The sequence below is a fragment of the Acanthopagrus latus genome, chromosome 7 (assembly GCF_904848185.1).
Source record: "Acanthopagrus latus isolate v.2019 chromosome 7, fAcaLat1.1, whole genome shotgun sequence".
Classification (NCBI taxonomy): Eukaryota; Metazoa; Chordata; class Actinopteri; order Spariformes; family Sparidae; genus Acanthopagrus; species Acanthopagrus latus.
This window is the reverse complement of record NC_051045.1, coordinates 13,959,232-13,969,682: the sequence shown is the minus strand read 5'-3', so window position 1 is coordinate 13,969,682 and position 10,451 is coordinate 13,959,232. Positions and strand designations below refer to the sequence as shown.

Genomic DNA, 10,451 nt, shown 5'->3' with positions numbered 1-10,451 from the left:
GCCACAACTCAGCAAGGTCTAAGGTTATCACAGCATATTTAGCCAAGTTTTATTGCCTACGACATCTCTGCTTTTGAACATAGTATCATTATCTGTTTTCCGTGACTGCTGGTGGTACTGCACACCATTAACTGTCATTGTCTACTGTAAGTATGTACTGAATTGAACCATACTGTTTACTGTCTACTGACAGTTGCTGCACAGTGCATACTGTTAAATTAATCCAACTTTTGAGTTTGTTATCAGTAGTACACATTTGTTTTATTGTTAATAACAGGTGTAATGTTATACATATAATTATGAAGCAGATGATACAGACAGTCAGGGACATCCAGTTCAGAAAGGTCCACTGCAGACAGATCCAGACAACAGAATATTTTTTCTTAGGATTCAGGATGAGACAACTGGTGTGTTTTTTATACACTGAGGTATAAGAAGATTAAGATGAAAGTGCACGAGTTGGAAAAAACTGAAAACCACAGCTTAATGCAAAACAGGCAACACAGAATACAGTACATGCAATGAGGAAACTCTCTAATCACAGGTGAGATCTCAGATCTTTTGCATAAGCAAAAACTCAGAGCTGTGTAATGTTTTTTCATGACGCCAAACCTTCTGCAGCCTGCCATACCAGTAAAAACAGGTTCCCGTAATGATTCATCTCCACAGGATCTCACTAGTGATCAGACAATGTCCTGTTTTCCATTTTACCTAAAATATTTTGAGAAAATCCTGAAGCTATTTTGAAACAAGACTCCCATTTAGACCAAAAAAATAAATAAATCCAGAATCCAGAAATCACAGGATTGTGAAAAATTACACAGATTTGTTGGATGTTGATGGCGTGTCAGTGCAAAATGTAAGGTACTGTAATGTCCTACAATAAAATCAGAAATGTGTGTGACCACAACGTTCAGGTAACCAGATTAGAGAAAGAGTTAGATTAAAAAAAATTGTAACCTGATGCCATGGAAAAACAGGACCTCAACTTGTCATGAAAGCCAAGTGTGAATATTGATTTCTTTGCGGAGCAAATTTGGTCAGACTGCACTGGGTATGTCTTTGCTGGCTGTGAAAACTTTGAATTATGTCCACAGTATCTAAAAACTGTGAAATAATGTAGAATTAGTTGAAAAACTAAATTGGTAGGTTTAATTAGCTCATCTGAAGAGAGTGAAGCTTTGTAATAGTTGGGTGAGAATGAAGCATTAAAATATATAGAGTTTGAAGAGATGTTACCGTGAGAATGAGTCTCTGAATCAGACTGAGAAATTCAATAAATCTCGATGTGTCGATGATTGGGAATATTTAAATAAATTTAAACAGAGTTCCTGGGTTAAAATAATGTAGAATTGGTTGAAAAACTAAGGCCAGACTAGACTGGTTGCTCTGATTCATCTGAAGAGAATGAAGCTTCCTAATAGTTTGGTGAGAATGAAGCATTAAAAATAGAATATAAGGTTTGAGACAAACTGCAATGCTAGCTAAAATTTGTGTTGAAAAGCAGCCGATGGAGATGGAAGAGATGTTACAGTAAGAATGAATCAAATACTCTGAATCTGACTGAGAAATTAAATAAATCTCAATATATCGATGATTAAAACATTTAACAATTTGGATGGAGTTCCTGGCTTGAATGAAAGAAAAAAGAAAATATAGTTTAAATGTGAAATATACTGTGTGCGTTTGTGTGCATGCATGTGTGTGTGTGTGTGTATATCAAACTGACTCATTGATAAATCTGTCTCTCTGTGTTGGCCCAGTTGATCTCGGTTGCTACGGTGATGGTAACCGGGCTGGTCCTGGTAACGGACTGTGAGTTTTGATTTCAGCTGAAAAATCAGGCTGTTTGTAAGCTCTGCAGAATGGCATGGTGAAACGTGCAGATGACAAGGATGCTAGTAAAGCTAGCACTACTGAGAAAAGGCAAGACAAAGACATGGAGATTAAACACTTTTTACAGCCACAACTCAGCAAGGTCTAAGGTTATCACAGCATATTTAGCCAAGTTTTATTGCCTACGACATCTCTGCTTTTGAACATAGTATCATTATCTGTTTTCTGTGACTGCTGGTGGTACTGCACACCATTAACTGTCATTGTCTACTGTAAGTATGTACTGAATTGAACCATACTGTTTTTTTTTTTTTCATAGGATTCAGGATGAGACAACTGGTGTGTTTTTTATACACTGAGGTATAAGAAGATTAAGATGAAAGTACACGAGTTGGAAAAAACTGAAAACCACAGCTTAATGCAAAACAGGCAACACAGAATACAGTACATGCAATGAGGAAACTCTCTAATCACAGGTGAGATCTCAGATCTTTTGCATAAGCAAAAACTCAGAGCTGTGTAATGTTTTTTCATGACGCCAAACCTTCTGCAGCCTGCCATACCGATAAAAACAGGTTCCCGTAATGATTCATCTCCACAGGATCTCACTAGTGATCAGACAATGTCCTGTTTTCCATTTTACCTAAAATATTTTGAGAAAATCCTGAAGCTATTTTGAAACAAGACTCCCATTTAGACCAAAAAATAAATAAATCCAGAATCCAGAAATCACAGGATTGTGAAAAATTACACAGATTTGTTGGATGTTGATGGCGTGTCAGTGCAAAATGTAAGGTACTGTAATGTCCTACAATAAAATCAGAAATGTGTGTGACCACAACGTTTAGGTAACCAGATTAGATAAAGAGTTAGATTAAAAAAAATTGTAACAAAGTATACACCAACTACACTGTAACTGATTTATCAACAGCCTTTGAGACACACCGAGGCCTCTGCTAGGAACTGAAGCAGGATTAACTGTTGTGTACCATTTATTAATGACGGTTATCATAAACTGTCGCCAAATAAAGACAAGAATTGTCGATTGTGGGGTAAAAAAAAAAGCTGAAAAATGTCACCTGTCAAGAATAACTCTAAAATAAAATACATTTATACATGAATCCCCTGTCATCCCCATACTCATCCCATTATACCTGGTATTAAAATGCAGTCTTGTAGTGTTGCAACTAACTACATTTTAGCGTGAAAATCTTTTACAAGTTAAGAAGTAGCCCAGCAAAACAGGCACAGATACTGATCTGGGACTGCTCATTTGATACAATCTATAAGCCATGCAAAATAAATATAGCTGCCATTTTTTCCAAGCTGGCTGCCATTTCTGGCCCAGAAATAATTGCACCCTAATGCAAAGCAGGGAACACAGAACACAGAACATGAAATGAGGAAACTCTCTAATCACAGGTGAGATCTCAGATCTTTTGAATAAGCACAAACCCAGAGCTGTGTTAAGTTTTTTCATGAAGCCAAACCTTCTGCAGCCTGCCATACCAGTAAAATTAGGCTCCTGTAAGGATTTATTTCCACAGGACCTCACTAGTGATCAAACGATGTCCCGTTTTCAGTTTTAACCCTGTGGTCACCACTCCGTGGTCTCGGAGTCCACAACACTGCTGTGACGAGTAATCCAAACCAAATAATCTGAAACTGAAAGTAATTAGTTGCTAAATTGATCAAATAAGTGTAGTGGAGCGAAAGTGTTAAGTAGCAGAACATGTGAATACTGAGGCCTCCATACCTCCAAAGTACAGTACATGAGTAGATTGTTGTTGGTTACACTCAACTTTGAGAATAAGATTTTCGTTTTACTTTTATGTTTTTCCTGTAAATGTATATCTGTTCAGGTTATCAATTATTGGTGTCCTGGATTGCTGATCATCAGTATCAGGTTCAGCGCTGGAAAAAGCAGGAGTCGACCCCCAGCTGAAATAATGTATACATGTAAATGTTCTTATACTACTCTTCAAAATATTCTGAGAGAATTCTGAAGCTATTTTGAAAAAAGGCTCCCTCCTCTATTCACCCTGTTTCTTTTTTAGTTATCCTAGGCTGTTTCTGGCACTGACCAGTGTGTTGTCTGCTGTACCACTGTGTCTCGTCATCCTCAGTGAGTGAGAGACAGTCAGAGAAATGGAGAGGAGAAAAAATATTTAAACAGATTTAGATTTTAATTCAGAAGGGTTTCACAGTGATAATCCCAGAGAGACTGAAACATACAGCAGTGGTATGCACAGACTCACTAAAGGGCAGGTGCCAAATGTCTGAAATATCAGTGAATTTGACTTGAAGAATGCTGTTGGACCACCAGAACCCTGCTTTGGTTTCAAAAGCCTCCCCATTTTTTCACCCCTGATCTCACTCATACACCCTAGAGTCCCCAGGAACACACCCGCCAACTGTGAAGCAGGTCAGGTGAACGGTTAGTGAGATAGGCAAAGGACAGTTACGTAAAGGCACACAGCCTTTTGTACCCATTGTACACTATACATGTTGGCCAACTACACAAAAAGGCCACAAGATGACACTGTTGTTCAATTATTAAGGGTTCATTTTGCTTTACTCCGCCATAATTATGTGCTAATTTCTCTTTTGAGCATTACCTGGATTGATACTTAAGTTTTTGTGTCCCAGAAAAGAGCTTGGTAGTTGTTTTTTTCTACATGTTTGCAATCTATAGATCTTAGGAATAAAGATTAGTCTATATCTCGAGGTTCCATGTGATATTCTCCTGCGGTCTTATACCGGCTGAGAAGATGATAGCTGTGCCACAGTCAACGGCAATGAATCATAAGATGTTCTGGCTTTGAGGTCATAGATGGATGTTTGAAGATGCTGTCTGTGCAGTCAGATATCATTTTGTTTTAATGTCACATATCCTCAGATACACAGGCGTCTGACGTCACAAATGTTATCTGACCAGGCCGCATGGTTGTTCTTAGCAGCATCAAGATGTTATGACCATGATTAAAAAGCAACCTCTGTTGGGTTAAAACACAACATGACTGCTGTGTAACAGTGAAACAAAAAGTCATAATCAATGCTGTTGAGTAGGTTTTAATGCCAATACTTTTTTCCTACTACTTTTTCCAAGTATCGGGACTATGTCTTCTAGAAGAACATATTCAAGGGCTCACAGCCTCAGCATGTGGGTATTTCTCCATCGTAATGCTACTGTTCCCAGTCCCAGCAATGAGCCTACCAACCAGTAAAGTCTGGCTGCTTTTGTTCACTCAACGGTGCTTTCATCCACACGTGAGGGAACAGAAAGAAAAGCCTCTTGGCCGTTAGACTTAGCTATGAACTGCTTCCCCCCTGGTTTGCATTAGTAACCACTGCAGATATTTGGAATACCTCTTCATCTCTGAAGTCCTTGGCCATTCAGTCCATACTGTTTAAATCGTCAGTGTGATTGACAGGAGGACCACACACAGCTTAAATGCTCTAAGCTGCAGTTTTACTATGGTTAACTGGCTCTGACAATCAAAGCCAAGTCTTCATTTTGGTTTCTTGAGCCCCTCACTGAAGGAGAGCATTACGTGGATCAATACGGCTTAATGCTGAAGTCTGCTTACATATCAGATTTCAAATGAACCACTGTATAACCACTTATAACATGACACGACAAGGTGTGTAGGAGGAACCAAGTTGCTGCACCCATTAGATTAATGTTTGAAACAATGTAGAGGCAGCGAATACGTTTTTTTTCCTCTTACCTGAATTTAAAAAATAAATCTGAGGAGTCGTTAGATGATTATGAATGAGGAGATGATTATTTGACTTTCTATTGTTTTTTAGGTTTAATGTGACTTCTGTTGAGACTAGTGATCTGAAACGTGAATCTGTTCCTTCCATCTGAGACGAGTGAAGGAAATGCTTGGAGAAAAAAATGAGGCAAAGAGAGCCACCTCACAAACATAAAGGAGTCGAAGTGTGGTGACAAACGAGGGCGGGGTCGCCAACTGCAAAATGGACAAGACGTTTTGTCTTTTTTGATTTTTTGGCTGCTAAATATTTTGCCACTCAGCAATATGTTATGATGTTTGGCATTCAAATGGACACCAACATTTAAACCACATTAAATTATGCCAAATAGTATTTACTCCAGTATTCTTCTAGGTCACAGATCCACAGTCCACAGTCTTTTGCTTTAAGGGGTCACCAGTCAAAAAGGTTTGAAACCAGTGTATTAGAGAGGAAAACACTGAAGAAGCAACAGAGCTTTAATCAGATTTAATTTTTTATTGATCAACGAGACAAAACTGCATGAAATGAACTCTTCATTTGGTTCTCTAATATTACTTTCATTTTGTGTAAGAACTGATTACAGTGACCTGAACTTAGTAGCCCATTATTGCCTGTTGCAGAGCTCAAGTCGCTAAAAAAGGGGCACTTTAACATCTTTATCGCCAGAGCAATCCAATATGCAGCAATGATCCTGTGTTTACACCATCTGTTTAGCGACAATGAGGTGTTGCAGAAATTTCCTTGGACAGAGACAACAACATGAACTACCACATATTCTGACTACACTCACTCATTTTTACACCAGCTGTCTATCATGTGCGCACTGTGTAAATATTAACTAAACATAGTTAAATGGCAGCTGTTGTGTAACAGAGTGGAGGCCGTGTGACTGACGGGAGATTAAGACTGTTTCGAGCTGTCACCATCAGACCTCGGCTCTGGACTTCATCCACCACAGGCTGAAATAAACCAGTGCTTTTCTGCCATCAATCAGCCAGCTACATTAAAGTCATCAGACCGTGCATTGGAACACTGAAATGAGTTAAACCATGCAAGTGGGTGGTATAACGTAAGCTCTGTGTATGTCAGCCATACCAGAGATATCCTAACCTAAACAAGACCTGTCGGTGAGCTTCACTTTGTTTCATCTTAACACTGTGAAAACATCTCCACAGGGGGAAGCTTTTCAGGAAATACAGGACCCCAAGCTTTTAAACAACACATAATAACTTAATGATCTAAAGAGGTTGGTGAATTGTGTCTATAGAGGGAAATATAGTCACCTTCAAAGCACGGAAACCTGAAGATATGAGGTTTTTTAGGTGACAAGGCTGATGGGCTCTCTCCATTAAACAGAGGAGAGGCCTGCAAAACACGCGCTATGTGTTTAGAAAAGCACTTGGTGAAAGCCAATAAAGGAAACAAAGGGAATCCATGCATGCGTCATACTCAATGCTTCACTCCTTAACTTTTTCCAACATGTAATTTTGCACCTATTAATCTCTCTCTGTACGCTAAATGATCAAATATAAGGTCAACAGAACATGAGGTAAAGTTAGTAAATAACCTCAGAGCTTAAAGTGATAGCTCAGGTTTTTTGAAGTGGGGTCATTTACAGTCAGTGACGTGCAGTCAGGTGAGGCAGGGTAGGCAGTGCCTCACCTAGACCAATGAGAAAAAAGAACGAAATAATTTTTTTTTTTAATAATTTTTTTAACCCTAATTTTTTTTTTATTGTGTTTTGATTGTTGATTTTTTGCTTTAAAAATGAAAAATAAAAAGGTATAATGTGTTGTTTTAATGATATAAGGAATGCCCATAAAGAAAAGCGCGCTTTCCAGGCTTGCCTGAAGTGAACACAGGGGACGGAGGCAGACTCTGCCTCTGCCTCTCTGTGCCGTGTGAAATGAACGCAAACGGTTTAGGAGGTTTGCGCATGCGTAGTCTGTTCTCACACTGTCTCTAATGGGCATCCCTGAGGCACAGTGCTTCTCTGCTTCTGTGGGTTTCGTGGGTTTCGCGGGTCACCCCCCTCCTCCCCCCCAAGGTTTCGCGCTGCTGTTGTGGCGCGCAGTGATTTGATTTCTGCTGCTAGCTATGGAGATTACTTCGCTAAAAAAATGTCTAGTCTGACATTTGTGGAAAAAAAAATAATAATATTAACCGGGAGACCAACACCTGACCTGGAGAATTTAACGCAAAGGAAGGGACAGAAAATTGTGAGGACTTTTCAGACAGAATGGTACAAAAAGAAAGAGTGGTTGTGTGGATGCAGCCAAGCTAGCAGGCTGTTCTGCTTTCCCTGTCTACTGTTCTCGGTGGGAAGTGAGAGCGTGTGGGTGAAGGAGGGTTATGGTGACCTGAACAACCTGCCAAGGGCGTTGCTCAAACATGAGAAATCCACAGCCCACATCCACTCTCAGATCACCCTGAAAACGTTTGGTAAGAGTCGCATTGACACAGCCCTGGATGAGCAGCACAGGCTCCATGTCACTGCACATAATGAAAAGGTGAAGGCTAATAGAGAAATTTTAAAAAGCCTCATTGATGCCACATCATTTCTTGCCAAACAAGAGCTTGCCTTTCGGGGGAATGACGAGGGAAATAACTCAATCAACCGTGGAAATTATGTTGAACTTTTGCATTTGATGGCAGAAAAGGACGACAAATTAGCCAAACATTTGAAAGAGTCAACTGTATTTGTGGGCACATCAAATAGAATTCAGAATGACCTCATCGAAGCCATCAGTGACGTTGTGAGGTCTAGTATTAAAAGTGACGTAGACGCTGCATCTTTCGTTGCAGTCGAAGTGGATGAGACAACTGATGCAAACAACAAAGCCCAAATATCTGCCGTTTTGTGATATGTCAACAGCGACTGTGAAGTGAAGGAGGCCTTTTTGGGATTTGATGATGTCAGCAATGACAGAAGGGCACAGGGAATTTCAAAATACGTCTTGGATGTATTGGAGAAATATGAATGCGCTGAGAAATTGATCGCACAAACATACGATGGCGCTGCTGTGATGGCCTCGGAGCTCAACGGCGTACAAGCCAAAGTTAAAGAAAAAGTGCCAGAAGCTACATTTTTGCACTGCTATGCACATAAATTGAATTTGGTTCTGTCACAATCAGCCAAATCCATCCCGGAGTGTAAAGTTTTTTTCAAAAGTGCTGAAGGGCTCTCAGCATTTTTCACGAAGTCCACCAAACGCACACACCTGCTAGATGAAATAGTGAAATGCCGCATCCCTCGAGCATCATCTGTTAGGTGGAATTCAAACTCCAGACTGGTACAAACTATCCTCCAACACTTACCAGATCTCCACCAGTTGTTATGGCCTCTGGATTTGATCTCTGGCTGTCAAAAGCATCCACCTATTTTCTCCTGATGGTCTATGATGGCATATTTAATGTGACAGACGCATTATTCCGTGTTCTTCAAAACAAGGCAATGGACATCGGCGTGTGCTGTGCACGCGTCAGAGACACTATGTGTGCTCTGAGCAATCAGCGCGACCAGTTTGACAGTTTATATGATCGTTTCGAACAGAAAAAAAATGAACTGAAACTGACGGACAACAGTCGCCGGACCCAATCTCCAAGAGACGAGAGGAGAATGATCTACACGAGTGTACTTGATAACATAACTGAGCAACTGAAGGCCAGATTTGACAATTTAAATGAACTTGCTTTCCTCGGCTTGGTTGACAGCAAGAAATTTTCTGAGATGTCAGCTAATTTTGACACTGAGAAACTCAATAGCTTGTCAAAATACGCAAGATTCTTTGATCAAGTTCGATTACAGTCTGATTTGGTGGGATTATATTGCTCACAACTGGTCCAGGGAATGTCACCTGCACAGCTGCTCTCATTCTTGAAAGACAATGACCTCCAGGAGACTGTACCAGAGGCCACAAAGTTATTAAAGCTGGTCTTAACGATACCTGCTACAACGGCATCCGTGGAGAGGACGTTTTCAGCTTTAAAGCGCATCAAGACGTATAACCGTAATAGGATGCACCAGGATAGACTTTCAGCATTGGCGCTGATTTCCATTGAAAAGGAGAGACTCATGACATTACAGAACGCTGCAAACAAGGATGACTTCTACAACAAAGTCATCAACAAGTTCGTGCAGAGGGACAGGCGCATGGACTTCATCTACAAATAAAGTAAGCCCCCCCCCTCACACAGACACACACGCTGTATGGTGCGCCGACACCAAACTCTCTTTTTCTCAGTCCGTACCACGGACAGCGCCGCAGTCTCTCTCTCTCTCTCTCTCTCTCTCTCTCTGTGGTAATAATAATATTAACGTTGTGAGTGACGTTTTGATTTTTAGTTGTAATGTTATGTGACCAAGAGCGGACGGTGATGTTGTTGCTTTGTTAATATAGTGTATCGGAGCTGTAAGTCCTGTATTGAGATACAGGTGTTTTTGTGCGTTTGTCTTTGGATGATGTAAATCCTGTAGAAATACAGGTGAATGTATGTCTCTGAAATTAATTGGCAGTAATTGTGTGCGTGCTATAATCCGCCGACGTAAATAACTACAGTTTTGACAGCGGCAACTTAATTGGCTTTGCAGTTTTAATACTGAGCTCTACCTAGTATATATTTTTGTATGCACTATGCGATTTAAGGTCTTGCTGCCTACCCAGCCGTGGACCTCACCGCACGTTACTGTTTACAGTACATATCTATAGTCGATCTGTTCCCTACTGTAATCATCGATCAGCGCAGCCTCAGTTTGGAGAAGTAGAAAGCCGCTCCAGCCCAGACGCTCAGCTTTGTACTGCGGGGTTCAGAGAAAAAGCTAAATAAACCCCTTAAAACAAGGCTCACCTCAA

At 40.3% G+C, this 10,451-nt stretch overlaps 1 long non-coding RNA gene across 4 annotated transcripts; it reads left to right on the top strand.

Annotated features, from left to right (window-relative positions):
* The first annotated feature begins 421 nt into the window (after window positions 1–421).
* LOC119022803 lies at window positions 422–5,949 on the top strand. 4 transcript variants are annotated; one of them, XR_005076074.1, is made up of 6 exons: window positions 422–544; window positions 1,764–1,978; window positions 2,156–2,312; window positions 3,699–3,795; window positions 3,894–4,273; window positions 5,650–5,949. It is a non-coding gene; the product is annotated as an uncharacterized LOC119022803 (long non-coding RNA). The 4 variants fall into 4 exon arrangements; XR_005076076.1 differs by having other exon boundaries at window positions 1,764–1,985; window positions 3,699–3,787; XR_005076073.1 differs by having other exon boundaries at window positions 1,764–1,985.
* The last annotated feature ends 4,502 nt before the right edge of the window (window positions 5,950–10,451 follow it).